The following is a 16828-nucleotide window of genomic DNA, read 5'->3' as shown; positions in this document are numbered from 1 at the left end:
TGTCAGTCCCTTCTGAGCAGGAGCCCATGCAGCTAGGGTTGATTGCCTCTGACAATAGAAAATTCAGCCCGCATGGGAGGGTTTGTTTTTGTTGTGGAGGTATAAATCATTTGGCAAATGTTTGTCCCTCTAAGAGATTCAGGCAGTTTTCTGGGAGTAATAAAGAAACAAAAAGGAAAAAATCTTTTAAAAATGTTCCGTCTGTTACTATTGGCAGGGTTGAGGCGGAAATTGAAGGTTTTCCGTTTGCTTGTAGTTCCCGTTTTGTCCTGCCTGCTAGGGTGGCGCTAGAGAGCAAAAGCATTTTTTGTGAGATTTTTGTGGATAGTGGAGAAGCTGTCAATCTCATTGATAATCAATTTGCAATAACTCATGGTTTCCAGGTATGCACTTTGGGAAAGGATATTCCTGTTTTTGCTATTGATTCCGCTCCACTTTCTCAGAAATCATTAAAGGGCATAGTTCACAATATCCGTTTAATTGTGAGTGATGCTCATGTTGAGGATGTGTCATGTTTCGTCCTTAGCGGTTTGCCTACTCCTCTAGTGTTGGGGCTACCCTGGCTCACTAAACATAACCCCACCATTGATTGGCAAGCGAGGCAAATAAATGGTTGGAGTGACTTTTGCAGAGAGAATTGCCTCATAACATCTGTTTCTGAGGTTTCTACTAAGACTGTACCACCTTTCCTCTCTGAATTTTCGGATGTCTTCTCTGAGAGTGGAGTTCAGGATTTGCCCCCGCACAGGGAGTACGATTGCCCTATTAATCTCATCCCAGGCGCCAAGCTGCCTAAATCTCGTTTATACAATCTTTCCCAACCTGAGAGGGTCGCTATGCGTGCTTATATCTCTGAGAGTCTGAGAAAAGGACACATACGACCCTCGAAGTCACCTGTTGCCGCTGGTTTTTTCTTTGTTAAGAAAAAAGATGGTTCTTTAAGACCTTGTCTGGATTTCAGGGAGCTGAACAGTATCACTATTCGTGACCCTTATCCGCTTCCTCTGATCCCGGACCTGTTTAACCAGGTTGTTGGGGCTAAAGTCTTTTCCAAATTAGACTTAAGAGGGGCATACAACCTGGTCAGGGTCAGAGAAGGAGACGAATGGAAGACGGCTTTCAATACCCCTGAGGGCCATTTTGAGAATTTGGTTATGCCTTTTGGTTTGATGAATGCCCCAGACGTTTTTCAGCATTTCGTGAACAGCATTTTTTATCATTTAATGGGAAAATTTGTATTAGTGTATTTGGATGACATTTTGATTTTTTCTCCTGATTTCAAGACTCATAAGGAACATTTACGTCAGGTCTTGCTCATTCTGCGGGAGAATAAATTATATGCGAAACTGGAAAAATGTGTGTTTGCGGTTCCAGAAATTCAATTTCTGGGGTTTCTTCTCTCCACTTCTGGTTTTCGCATGGACCCCGAGAAGGTCCGCGCTGTGCTTGAGTGGGAGCTTCCTGAGAATCAGAAGGCGCTGATGCGTTTTTTGGGCTTTGCCAATTATTACAGGAAATTTATTTTGAATTATTCCTCTGTTGTTAAACCACTCACTGATATGACCATAAGGGGGTAGATTTTTCTTCCTGGTCGGTAGAGGCGCGTAAGGCCTTTTCTAATATCAAGGAGAGTTTTGCTTCCGCTCCCATCCTGGTACAACCTGATATTTCGTTACCCTTTATAGTTGAGGTTCTGAGGTAGGGGTGGGTGCGGTCTTGTCTCAGGGTTCCTCTCCTGCCAAATGGCAACCGTGTGCCTTTTTCTCAAAGAAACTCTCCTCCGCAGAGAGAAATTATGATGTGGGAGATAGGGAATTGTTGGCCATCAAGTTGGCTTTTGAAGAATGGCGCCATTGGCTAGAGGGAGCCAGACACCCTATTACTGTGTTTACTGACCATAAAAATCTGGCCTACTTGGAGTCAGCCAAGCGTCTGAACCCGAGACAGGCCAGATGGTCTTTGTTCTTTTCAAGGTTTAATTTTGTTGTCACGTTCCGCCCTGGGGTTAAGAATGTGAAGGCAGATGCCCTGTCACGTTGTTTTCCGGGAGGTGGGAATTTTGAAGACCCGGGTCCCATTTTGGCTGAAGGTGTGGTGGTCTCTGCTCTTTTTCCTGAATTGGAGGCAGAGGTGCAGGCAGCCCAGTCAGAGGCTCCTGATCTTTGTCCTCCTGGGAGGTTGTTTGTGCCTCTCGCTTTGAGACACAAGATTTTTAAGGAACACCATGATACGGTCCTTGCTGGGCACCCGGGGGCAAGAGCCACACTGGATCTCATCGCTCTGAGATTCTGGTGGCCTGCGCTTCGTAAGTCGGTTGAGGGTTTTGTGGCAGCTTGCGAGACTTGCGCTCGTGCCAAAGTCCCTCATTCATGGCCATCAGGTCCTCTCCTTCCCTTACCCATTCCTTCCCGTCCTTGGACACATCTGTCCATGGACTTCATAACGGACTTGCCTCGTTCCTCGGGGAAGACTGTGATTCTGGTGGTGGTGGACCGTTTTAGCAAAATGGTGCATTTCATCCCTTTTCCTGGTTTGCCCAATGCTAAGATGCTGGCGCAGGCATTTATTGACCACATTGTCAAATTACATGGTATTCCTTCAGACATAGTCTCTGATAGGGGCACGCAGTTTGTTTCCAGATTCTGGAAGGCTTTCTGTTCTCGCTTGGGGGTTCGGTTGTCATTCTCTTCTGCTTTCCATCCGCAGTCGAATGGCCAGACAGAGCGTGTCAATCAGAATCTGGAGACATATCTGCGCTGTTTTGTGGCGGAGAATCAGGAGGATTGGTGTTCTTTTTTGTCCCTTGCTGAGTTTGCTTTAAATAACCGTCATCAGGAGTCCTCTGATAAGTCACCATTTTTTGGTGCATATGGGTTTCATCCGCAGTTTGAGACTTTCTCGGGAGAGGGGTCTTCTGGTTTACCTGATGAGGACAGATTCTCCTCGTCTTTGTCATCTATTTGGCAAAAGATTCAGGATAATCTAAAGAGCATGAGTGAGAGATATAAGCGTGTGGCAGATAAGAGACGTGTGCCTGGTCCGGACCTGAATGTTGGTGATCTGGTGTGGTTGTCTACCAAGAATATCAAATTGAAGGGTCCTAGGTTTATTGGGCCTTACAAGATCCTGTCTGTCATCAATCCTGTAGGCCTACCATCTTGATCTTCCTCAGACTTGGAAGATCCATAATGTTTTTCATAAGTCCTTATTGAAACCTTATGTTCAACCTATTGTACCCTCGCCTTTGCCTCCTTCTCCGATTATGGTTGATGGAAATCTTGAATTTCAGGTCTCTATAGGATTGTGGATTCTCGTCTTGTCCGCGGTTCCCTCCAGTACCTCGTTCATTGGGAGGGTTATGGTCCTGAGGAGAGGATGTGGGTCCCAGTGACGGACATTAAGGCCACTCGTCTCATCAGGGCTTTCCATAGGTCCCATCCTGAGAAGGTGGGCCCTGAGTGTCCGGAGTCCACTCGTAGAGGGAGGGGTACTGTCACAACCAGACAGTTGAGAAGCTCTGACAGGAGCTTTCCAGATCCTCCTCCTTGAGTTTCTTTGTTTTGGTTAAGTTCCTCATCTCGTTAGTCTATCTCAGCTGTCATGCAGTTGGACTGATTGCTGCCCTTTAAGTTCCTCCCCAGAATGCAGTAGTGTGCGGCTTATACAACTTCCTGGAGTGTGTGTGCATGCTGTTCCTAGTTCTCAGTCCACAGTCCCCAGTCGTCTGCAAGATAAGTTCTGTTTATGTATTTATGATTTTCTGTTTTCTGGATCCAGGTGACCCTGACTCCCTCCGTGTCTGTGTAGGGAGCCGGTGGTCGTGTCCCCTCACTATTGTAGGGTCATCAGGTGTAAGATAGTCGAGGTACGTGGATATGCGCCCATCCACCTTTGGGGTGGTCGCATAGGCTGAGCAATAAGGGAGAGCGGCAGGTCTCTTGCAGGGGTCTCCCTTTTGTTCCTTAGTTGTGGATCCAGTGAGTCATTGTTCATATTGTATTGTCTTGTTTCCTGTACACCATCCGTGACACCAAAACAGAGATAAAATGTAATGGAATTATTTGCATCTCACTGTGTGTTGGACCCACCCCTGCTTTTGGCTTACAAATACTGTTCAAATACTGATGTAAAACACTGGCCAAACATTGACTGAAAGATAGCTATGATGAATTTGGGTCAAGTTGGCGGAGTGATTTGTGTAGTTCATTCCAACAACCAACAACACTCCTCCCTTATGGCAATCCAGCTGCCATGTTTGATCAATCCAGCAAGTTCGGCCCATCTGGTTTTATCCCTAATACAAAGAGTTATTTGACCCCATTCTGCGTCCAACCTTCTTTAAGACCAAGTGGCACACAGCACTAACTGTTCTGTGATTCCCTTACATGTCTGCGGCTGCACACAAGCTGCACTGAAGGGATTGCTGTGTGTTTATCCTTTGTCGACAGGTACGGGTTATCCGCTCAATGTTGTTCGTCATCGGGATCTGGGATTGTAATGCTGGAGCTGGACTCATTTATTTAAAAAATACTAATTTATTTGCTAACAGACAATTTGTTTTTGCTACAAGACTTATGTTTTCGCTGAAAGAATAATTTTTCAGATAAAAATAATTTTTTTTCCGACAAAAAACGACAATTAATTAAAAAGAACTTAAAGAATCAACTTATTTGCACTGCCCACAGGGTGTTAACTAATGTTACCGCTCTGTAACATTAAATCACAGTAAATATTTGGCTAACAGAAGGGTTAAATATCCATGTAGACACTCTATAAACAGTAGAATGAGACAGGTGTATCACCCTAAATTATGAATCAGGGCCAAATATAATTGCTTATCTATTAATCAATGTGGACATGCCACAAACAATACAATGAGACAGGTATATCACCTCAATTTGAGAATCAAGGCGTAATAGAATTGCTTATCTATTAAACAAGGTGGACACCCCAATAACAGTAGTACACAGCTTATTCACCGTGATTTGAGAATCAAGGTCTAATGGAATTGTGTATCTATTAAACAAGGAGGACACTGTTCATTTAGATAGCTCTGTGCCCTACACAGGGATTGATGCAAACTGCTCTCCTATGGATCCCTTCAGCCTCAGATTACAGTCCCTGCACTGTTTCTGAGGTCTCCCTATGCTCTCCCTTCAGTGTGTAAAAACTCTCCCTATGATCTCCCTACACTGTCCCTGCACTCTCCCTATCCAATAGTGTTGAGCGCGAATATTCGAATATCAAATATTTTTTTGCGAATATCGGCACTTCGCTAATTCGCGAATATTTCGAATACAGTGCTATAAATTCGATATTTTGAATATTCTTTTATTTTTTATTTTTATTGTTATATTTTTTTCTTTCCCACTTCCCAAAAGTAGTTCTTACCTGTCCTTATGATTCCTGGCTGCTCCAGTCAGTGCCCGTTGCCGCTTCTGACGACTTCACCATGGGAACATCTCCATACTAGAATGTACTGTCGGATTTGAGAATTACGTTGAAATCGCAATTCGATTAATTCAAGTTATAATAATCGAATTGGGATTTCAACTTAGCACTGCTATATTCCATATTTGTTAAATCTAGCCTAATATGGAATATAGCAGTGCTAAGTTGTAATCGCAATGCGATTAATATAACTTGAATTAATCGCATTGCGATTTCAACTTGGACCTGGTTTACTATGGTTGGCTTGGTAGAATTAGCGAATATGACGAATGTATTCGTCATATTCCTCAAAACGAAGATAACAAAGTATTCTCCATCTTCGTTTTAGCTACCTATTCGTCAACTTCGCTAATTCTAGCAATCAAATAGGAAAGTTGACTATAGAGACAGCTAAGTTTAATTCGCTATGCGATTATATTACTTTATTTTTATTTTTATTGAATAGTTATAATACTTGATTATTATAATGATTCTATTTATAAAAAAAAAAGCAAAGTAATATAATCACATAGCGAATTAAACACAGCTGTCTCTATAGTCAACCTTCCTATTTGATTGCTAGAATTAGCAAAGTTGACGAATATGGAGCAAAAACGAAGATGGAGAATACTTTGGTATCTTCATTTTGAGGAATATGACAAATACATTCGTCATATTCATCATCTTCGCTAATTCTACCAAGCCAACCATAGTAAACCAGGTCTAAGTTGAAATCGCAATGCGATTAATTCAAGTTATATTAATCGCATTGCGATTACAACTTAGCACTGCTATATTACATATTAGGCTAGAATTAACTAATATGGAATATAGCAGTACTAAGTTGAAATCGCAATTCGATTATTATAACTTGAATTAATCTAATTGCGATTTCAACTTAGCACTGCTATATTCCATATTCGTTAACGTCGTTAATTCTAGCAAGCAGACCCATTAGAAACACAGCTCTAAGTTGAAATCGCAATTCGATTAATATAACTTGAATTAATCACATTGCGATTTCAACTTAGAACTGGTTTACTATGGTTGGCTTGGTAGAATTAGCGAATATGATGAATGTATTCGTCATATTCCTCAAAACGAAGATAACGAAGTATTCTCCATCTTCGTTTTAGCTCCATATTCGTCAACTTCGCTAATTCTAGCAATCAAATAGGAAAGTTGACTATAGAGACAGCTGTGTTTAATTCGCTATGCGATTATATTACTTTGCTTTTTTTTTAAATAAATAGAATAATTATAATACTTGATAATTATTATAATTATTCTATTTATAAAAAAAAAAGAAGCAAAGTAATATAATCGCATAGCAAATTAAACACAGCTGTCTCTATAGTCAACTTTCCTATTTGATTGCTAGAATTAGCGAAGTTGACGAATAGGTAGCTAAAATAAAGATGGAGAATACTTTGTTATCTTCGTTTTGAGGAATATGACGAATACATTCGTCATATTCGTCATCTTCGGTAATTCTAGATATCAAACCAATAGGAAAGTAGCCTTTAAGTTACAATCGCAATACGCGATTATTTAAAATGCATATTAATCGCGATAACTAGAAAAATGACGAATATTCGATTTCGACGAATATGAAACGAATATTCTAGCGAATATTACGCGAATTTCGTCAAAATTGAATATGGCACCTCCCGCTCATCACTACTATCCAATACACCACAATGAAAAGCTTTTAGCAACACTGTTTCTAGCACTTGTCACGTCTCTCCCTATACTCAGCTCACAGTGAAATGGTGAAGATCTGCACGGGATAAGGCTTTTATAGGGCAGTGACATCACAGGGGCTGGATAGCTGCTGATTGGTTGTTTGCATGGCATTATGGGTGATCTTGTGTTCTTGGGTTTCTTAGTTTCACTTTGTAACACGTGTAGCCACCATTTTAAGGGAAAGAAATTTGTTACCACAATGCGTAAGGAAATTCAGATTTGTTGTGAATCAAATTTTTCCTACAACATTCCCTATTAAACAACGCATTACATGCCAATCAAACAACGGTATGTCATCTACCTCATTGAATGTGGTTGCGGCCTACAATACGTTGGTCGCACCACACAACCCCTACATTGTCGCATAAACCAACACCGATATAACATTCAGAGACAGTATGCCAAACATAGTTTGTCCGGACACTGTACATCTACCCTGGAAAAAGAAAAACATCCGTTCAAAGTAACACCCATTGAACAAATACCAGAAAATCCTTTTAATAGATTTGATAATCTCCACAAAAGGGAGGTTTTTTGGATTTACCAACTGGACACACTGGCTCCCTATGGGCTGAATGAGATGAACAAAACCAAACTATAAAACCCTTGCACGCAGAAGTACGAACCTCTGCACCCATCACTTTCCCCCATATGCCCTACCCAGTGCCATGTCCAAGTCTATTCTTCCTTTCTTACCAAAGTCGCCCACATGATTTTTATCATTGCTTTTTATAATTTTTCCCTTTCTATTGTCATTACTATTACCTTTTATCGTACTGATTTTGTGTATTTCATTAGACTTACTCTTTTAACATATGTCAGAAATAATTTGTTTTTAGTTTTTAGCCATAGTTTGTATGCTTGAGTCACACTGTATATAGAAATAACCATACCAATCACGTTTTATTCCAGTATATATATACGTCAAGAATGCCAGCAGTTATGTACGTCATAATTATGGTGCATGCCGGTGTATATACACTGACCTAAAGAATTATTAGGAACACCATACTAATACGGTGTTGGACCCCCTTTTGCCTTCAGAACTGCCTTAATTCTACGTGGCATTGATTCCACAAGGTGCTGATAGCATTCTTTAGAAATGTTGGCCCATATTGATAGGATAGCATCTTGCAGTTGATGGAGATTTGAGGGATGCACATCCAGGGCACGAAGCTCCCGTTCCACCACATCCCAAAGATGCTCTATTGGGTTGAGATCTGGTGACTGTGGGGCCATTTTAGTACAGTGAACTCATTGTTATGTTCAAGAAACCAATTTGAAATAATTCGAGCTTTGTGACATGGTGCATTATCCTGCTGGAAGTAGCCATCAGAGGATGGATACATGTTCTCATTCTGTTTACGTCAAATTCGGACTCAGAAATCGAGACTCATCAGACCAGGCAACATTTTTCCAGTCTTCAACAGTCCAATTTTGGTAAACTCGTGCAAATTGTAGCCTCTTAGTGGAGATGAGTGGTACCCGGTGGGGTCTTCTGCTGTTGTAGCCCATCCGCCTCAAGGTTGTGCATGTTGTGGCTTCACAAATGCTTTGCTGCATACCTCGGTTGTAACGAGTGGTTATTTCAGTCAACGTTGCTATCAGCTTGAATCAGTCGGCCCATTCTCCTCTGACCTCTAGCATCCACAAGGCATTTTTGCCCACAGGACTGCCGTATACTGGATGTTTTTCCCTTTTCACACCATTCTTTGTAAACCCTAGAAATGGTTGTGCGTGAAAATCCCAGTAACTGAGCAGATTGTGAAATACTGACCGGCCCGTCTGGCACCAACAACCATGCCACGCTCAAAATTGCTTAAATCACCTTTCTTTCCCATTCTGACATTCAGTTTGGAGTTCAGGAGATTGTCTTGACCAGGACCACAACCCTACATGCATTGAAGCAACTGCCATGTGATTGGTTGACTAGATAATTGCATTAATGAGAAATAGAACAGGTGTTCCTAATAATTCTTTAGGTGAGTGTATGTCATGAATGAAGTATCTTGAATTGTAGCCTTGGCCCTAGAATTCCGACCTAAATGATCATATTAGGCACCCCAGACGCCTCAGTAGGGCTAATGATACAAATTTCTACACTATATCATGCATTTGCCAGTATGTATGCACATGTAATAACGCTCATAATACTTATAATGTCATAATCTCAAAAATGGGGTGGTAAAACTCTGTTCTGCAGCCCCAGGTGTAGGGGATACTGCATATATCTTACCCCTATACCCGTTTCATACTGTATGCAAAAATAACTATATAGAGCCACCCTAGATGCTAAATATGGTCATCCAGGATGCTACAGCCATTTTTTGAGGCACAGACCATGCCCCAGTAACATCTAGCGCTCGCCCCTGCCGCTAGATCATGGCTTGTCTCGGTCAGTGCAGGAAGCACAGAGCGAACCTGAAACATAACACAGGGGCGTGGCTATTCCGGCACTTGTGAAGGCATCGCGAGTGAGGGCCAGTCCCCTAACCACGCCCCCTCAACTCTGACACTAGAGAAGCAAGTGCGACTTATTTTGCTTGTCCCGAACGAGGGCTGGACCCTTAACCACACCCCTCAAGCTCACTGAGCGCTCCAACGCCCGGCACGTATCCAGGATTACACACAGTGGGGTGTGACCTGCACCATAAGCACTCTGACAAGCTCTGTCACTCCCGGGGTGCCCCTCCTGCAGACATCCCCCCCCCCACATGTTGGCGCCCAAAAACTGTTTCAAAGCACTATGTTTATGTTGTTTGTCATATATGTAACACTGTCCTGATGAAGGGGGTTATTCACCCCTGAAACGTGTAGACAATAAAAGATTTTGGAAGAATACATTCTACTGTGACGGTATCCTTGGCAGCGCCCACAGAAGGGGTTCATCTGGCTTCTTTTTACCTACATCCATCTGAAAGCATCGCTACTTCAGAGAGCCTGCAGGGTCGCAGACTACAGAAATCTTGTAAACTATGGCATGTTTGTGGCAGCAGAGTAATCAAGCAATCAAGCTATACAGACTCGTCTGCAAAGTGAGGGGAAACACGCTAAGACACCATTACCGCAGTCCAGGAGTGTCATGGTCTTACCTGCTTGCTGCTCTCCTTCGTTTGACATGTGCTGGCGGCCATCTTGGTTTCTGGGTTTCTTGTAGCCTTCCACCCTGCGGCTCCTCCTTCCCCTGGGAGGAGCTGGATGCCTAGCTCATATATATAGGAGGTCTGTGGCTTCAGTTCCTTGCTTGGTCCTCTTGTGTTCACATGCTTCTAAGACTGCTGCTGCTTCTGGTTCCTGATCCTGGCTTCGTCTGACTACCCTGCTGGTTCCTGATCCTGGCTTCGTCTGACTACCCTGCTGGTTCCTGATCCTGGCTTCGTCTGACTACCCTGCTGGTTCCTGATCCTGGCTTCGTCTGACTACCCTTCTGGTTCCTGACCTCTGGCTTCGCAAAGACTCTGCTCGGTTTCACCTTCCGTTTGGACTTTTGCTTTACAGCTTTATTTTCAATAAAGCCTTCTTATTTTCACTTATCTCTTGTTGTACGTCTGGTTCATGGTTCCGTGACATTAGGACCAAGCCATGAATTCTGACGGTACAGGGCCATCCTCGCTACCCACGCTGGTTGCCAGACTTGATCAGCAGGATCCCCTGTTGGGTCGGTTCGCTGTGGCGTTGCAAACCCTGCTTGAACGCACGGCTCATTTCGCTCCCGTTGCCGATGGGTCGGTTGTCGCTCCTGGGCTCGCTCCTACTGCCGCTCCGGTTGTTGCGCCAGAGTCTACCCCGACACCTGTTGTTGCGCCTGCGGTGTTTCGGGGTATGACCGGTTCTGCCCCTCTTCCACAGCGCTTTGGGGGAGAGCCAACTCAGTGCCGAGGTTTCCTTAACCAGGTGGGCATTTATTTCGAGTTGCTGCCACATGCCTTTCCTACTGAGAGATCAAAGGTGGGCTTCTTGATCTCGCTGCTCTCGGACAAGGCCTTGGCCTGGGCCAGCCCTTTATGGGAGAACAACAATCCGGTGGTTGCCGAGTTTTCCGGTTTTGTTGCTTCTCTTCGGAAGGTATTCGATGTGCCGGCTCGTGCTGCCTCTGCTGCGAAGCTCCTTATGTCCATCAGACAGGGTTCACGATCCGTAGCTGAATACGCCATTGAGTTTCGTACCCTGGCAGCAGAGGTGGGCTGGAATAATGAGGCTCTGGTCGCTGCTTTCTCTCATGTACGGCATACATATTAGGACATCATCAGACATCATCCACAACTCCATCCTCCGTCAGGCAAAACTCCATCAGACCTCAGACAAAACTCCGTCCTCCCTCAGACATCAGCCAAAACTCCATCAGACATCAGCCAAAACTCCATCAGACATCAGCCAAAACTCCGTCAGACATCAGCCAAAACTCCATCAGACATCAGCCAAAACTCCGTCGTCCCTCATCCAAAACTCCGTCGTCCCTCAGACATCAGCCAAAACTCCATCAGACCTCAGACATCAGCCAAAACTCCATCGTCCCTCATCCAAAACTCCGTCGTCCCTCATCCAAAACTCAGTCGTCCCTCAGCCAAAACTCCATCGTCCCTCAGCCAAAACTCCGTCGTCCCTCAGCCAAAACTCCGTCAGACATCAGCCAAAACTCCGTCGTCCCTCAGCCAAAACTCCATCAGACATCAGCCAAAACTCCGTCAGACATCAGCCAAAACTCCGTCAGACATCAGCCAAAACTCCGTCAGACATCAGCCAAAACTCCGTCAGACATCAGCCAAAACTCCATTAGACATCAGCCAAAACTCCATCAGACATCAGACAAAACTCCGTCAGACATCAGCCAAAACTCCGTCAGACATCAGCCAAAACTCCATCAGACGAGTCACGTGTGTGGGAGGGGTCAGATGTGCACAGCAGCTGGTAGAGTGTACAGAACTGTAGCCATCAAATAGAGCTCTGTACTAGAGATGTGTGTGTAACCTGCATGTAGCAGTGTTGTGTATTGTGTAGCAGGGCTGTATGTGTGACCTGCATGTCGCAGAGCGGTGTACTGTGTAGCAGAGCTGTATGTGTAAACTGCATGTAGCAGAGCTGTGTACTGTGTAGCAGAGCTGTATGTGTAACCTGCATGTAGCAGTGCTGTGTACTGTGTAGCAGAGCTGTATGTGTAACTTGTATGTAGAAGAGCTGTGTACTGTGTAGCAGAGCTGTATGTGTACCCTGCATGTAGCAGAGCTGTGTACTGTGTAGCAGAGCTGTATTTGTAACCTGCATGTAGCACAGCTGTGTACTGTGTAGCAGAGCTGTATTTGTAACCTGCATGTAGCAGAGCTGTATGTGTAACCTGCATGTAGCAAAACTGTGTACTGTGTAGCAGAGCTGTATGTGTAACCTGCATGTAGCAGTGCTGTGTACTGTGTAGCAGAGCTGTATGTGTAACCTGCATGTAGCAGGGCTGTGTACTGTGTAGCAGAGCTGTATGTGTAACCTGCATGTAGCAGAGATGTATGTGTAACCTGCATGTAGCAGTGCTGTGTACTGTGTTGCAGAGCTGTATGTGTAACCTGCATGTAGCAGAGCTGTATTTGTAACCTGCATGTAGCAGAGCTGTGTACTGTGTAGCAGAGCTGTATGTGTAACCTGCATGTAGCAGAGCTGTATGTGTAACCTGCATGTAGCAGAGCTGTGTACTGTGTAGCTGAGCTGTATGTGTAACCTGAATGTAGCAGAGCTGTGTACTGTGTAGCAGAGCTGTATGTGTAACCTGCATGTAGCAGAGGTGTGTACTGTGTAGCAGAGCTGTATGTGTAACCTGCATGTAGCAGAGCTGGTTACTGTGTAGTAGAGCTGTATGTGTACCCTGGATGTAGCAGTGCTGTGTACTGTGTAGCAGATCTGTATGTGTACCCTGCATGTAGCAGAGCTGTGTACTGTGTAGCAGTGCTGTATGTGTAACCTGCATGTAGCAGAGCTGTATGTGTAACCTGCATGTAGGAGAGTTGTATGTGTAACCTGCATGTAGCAGAGCTGTGTACTGTGTAGCAGAGCTGTATGTGTAACCTGCATGTAGCAGTGCTGTGTACTGTGTAGCAGATCTGTATGTGTACCCTACATGTAACAGAGCTGTGTACTGTGTAGCAGAGCTGTATGTGTAACCTGCATGTAGCAGAGCTGTATGTGTAACCTGCATGTAGGAGAGCTGAATGTGTAACCTGCATGTAGCAGGGCTGTGTACTGTGTAGCAGAGCTGTATATGTAACCTGAATGTAGCAGAGCTGTGTACTGTGTAGCAGGGCTGTATGTGTAACCTGCATGTAGCAGAGATGTGTACTGTGTAGCAGAGCTGTATGTGTAAACTGCATGTAGCAGAGCTTTATGTGTAACCTGCATGTAGCAGAGCTGTGTTCTGTGTAGCAGAGCTGTATGTGTAACCTGCATGTAGCATTGCTGTTTACTGTGTAGCAGAGCTGTATGTGTAACTTGCATGTAGCAGAGCTGTGTACTGTGTAGTAGAGCTATATGTGTAACCTGCAGGTAGCAGTGCTGTGTACTGTGTAGCAGAGATGTGTACTGTGTTACAGAGATGTGTGTGTAACCTGCATGTAGCAGAGCTGTGTACTGTGTTACAGAGATGTGTGTGTAACCTGGGAACTATAAAAAAGTGTAAAAAAAAAAATAATAATTAGATCACCCCCCTTTTCCCAAAATGAAAATAAAAGAACTGAAAAAATACACATCATGGGTGTCGCAATGTATAAAATCACCCATTGTATAAAAATATATTCCCCATACGGCAAACAGCAAAACAGAAAAAAAAAGAGTCCAAATGTCCGATTCGTCGTTTTTGGTCGCTTCATTTGCTACAATTTTTTTTTATAAAAAGTGATCAAAAAGTCTTAAACACCCCAGAATGGTATGAGTGAAAAGTTCAGATTGCCCTGCAAAAAATGAGCCCCACCCAGCTCCGTAAACATAATTACAAAAAAGTTATAGGGGTTAAAATAAAAAAATAAATAAATCAGATTTTGGAAATCTCCTGTCACTCCGAGTTACTCAGAATTGGTAGCCCTAATTAATAAATACATGCAACATGAATGTATATATGCCGCTTCACACAAAACTAGATCACAAGTGTTAGGCCTCTTACACATAAACGTTGTTGGTCGATTCCGTGCATTAGGGACAGCAATTTGCAGTCCCCAATGCACGGGCAACGTGCGTGCAGCGGCTGGGACAGATCCAGACTTATTCAACTTGAATGGGTCAGTGAGCATGTTCTACTTTTTTGCTGTGCGGTGGGACGGCCAGAAACACCACGAAAGCACTCTGTAGTGCTTCTATGGGGATCCGATCCGTGTTTCCGTTCCGTTCAAGTGAATGGGTCGACATCACGGATGCGGGATGCACACGGCTGGTGCCCTGTGTATTGCGGAACCGCCGTATGTGGTCCACAATACAACCACAGGCACACAGCGGCCATGTGCAAGAGGCCTTACAAAGATGGGATTTATGGTGCACATCCTCTTATGCTTCCCATATTCCACAGATTTATATCACACAGCTACTTACAGTTGTGCTGATAAGTTTACATACCCTTGCAGAACTTATGATTTCTTAAAGGGGTATTCTCATCTTCACTTTTTTATACTTGCCTTTCTTGAGCGCGACGTTCACTTCCTGGATTCTTCTCCCGGCCGGGTCGTGCTTGCGCAGAAGACTGAAGATTTTCTCCCGGCCGGGGCGCTCAATGTCCTGAACGCGCACGCCGCCGCGCATGTGCCATGGTGACTTATTCCTGGCCTGTATAGTATAGAGTCGATGTGCGCGTTCGCGGCTCTTTACTATACTGGCCAGGAAGAAGTCATCATGGCGCATGCGCGGCGTCATGCGTGTTCAGGACATTGCGCGGCCCGGTGGGATTCAACAGGAGAGGTGGCCGTAACCAGGGGAGACCAAAGACAACATCAGGTAAGAGGTGACTTATTTTCTAAAAAAGGGTGGGATTGGGTAATAAAATGTATTTAGAAAAATGATCACTGTCAAATCATTAACAGATTTAACAGTGATCAATATGATGGGAATACCCCTTTAACCATTGTTCAGAGAATATGAATGATAACACGGACACTTGTCTCTCGCTCATGGTTAGTGGTCGGCTGAAGCCATTTATGTCAAACAACTGTGTTTACTCTTTATAAATCATAATCACAACACAAACTCCCCAAATGACCCTGATCAGAAGTTTACACACCCCAGTTCTTAATACCATGTATTGCCCCCTTTAACATCAATGACAGCTTGAAGTCTTTTGTGGTAGTTGTGGATGAGGCTCTTTATTTTCTCAGATGGTAAAACTGCCGATTCTTCCTGTTGAAAAAAAAAAAGCAATTCCACCACAGTTTTACAGGATTTTTATTTACGACATTCGATGTGCGATAAAACTGACTTACTTTTATTCTACAGGTCAGATCGAATCCGGCGATACCTTATATGTATAGTTTTTCTTGCGTTTTAATAGTGATAAAAAAAATAAAATAAAAATCTGATTCATTTTTTTGTCGCCATATTTTGAGCCCTATAACTTTTTAGCAATTATGTGTACGGAGCTGGGTGGGGGCTCATTATTTGAGGGGCAATCTGAACTTTTCACTGATACCATTCTGGGGTGTTTAAGACTTTTTGATCACTTTTTATTTACATTTTTGTAGCAAATGAAGCGACCAAAAACTGCGAATCGGACATTTGGACTCTTTTTTTTTCTGTTTTGCTGTTTGCCGTATGGGGAATATATTTTTATACAATGGGTGTTTATACACATTGTGAAACCCATGATGTGTATTTTTTTAGTTCTTTTATTTTCATTTTGGGAAAAGGGGGGTGATCTGAATTTTTATGTTTTTTTTTTACACTTTTTTATAGTTCCCAGGTTACACACACATCTCTGTAACACAGTACACAGCCCTGCTACATGCGTTTAGACACACTGCTCTATATACACAGTACACAGCTCTGCTACATGCAGGTTACACATACAGCTCTGCTACACAGTACACAGCTCTGCTACAGCCAGGGTACACATACAGCTCTGCTACATGCAGGTTACACATACAGCTCTACTACACAGTACACAGCACTGCTACATGCAGGTTAAACATACAGCTCTGCTACATGCAGGTTACACCTACAGCTCTGCTACACAGTACACAGCTCTGCTACATGCAGGGTACACATACAGATCTGCTACACAGTACACAGCACTGCTACATGCAGGTTACACATACAGCTCTACTACACAGTACACGGCACTGCTACAGCCAGGGTACACATACAGCTCTGCTACATGCAGGTTACACATACAGCTCTGCTACACAGTACACAGAAACATAGAAACATAGAAACATAGAATGTGTCGGCAGATAAGAACCATTTGGCCCATCTAGTCTGCCCAATATACTGAATACTATGGATAGCCCCCGGCCCTATCTTATATGAAGGATGGCCTTATGCCTATCCCATGCATGCTTAAACCCCTTCACTGTATTTGCAGATACCACTTCTGCAGGAAGGCTATTCCATGCATCCACTACTCTCTCAGTAAAGTAATACTTCCTTATATTACTTTTAAACCTTTGCCCCTTTAATTTAAAACTGTGTCCTCTTGTGG

This window comes from Bufo bufo, chromosome 6 (assembly GCF_905171765.1).
Source record: "Bufo bufo chromosome 6, aBufBuf1.1, whole genome shotgun sequence".
Classification (NCBI taxonomy): domain Eukaryota; kingdom Metazoa; phylum Chordata; class Amphibia; order Anura; family Bufonidae; genus Bufo; species Bufo bufo.
Note: the sequence above shows the minus strand (reverse complement) of the source record.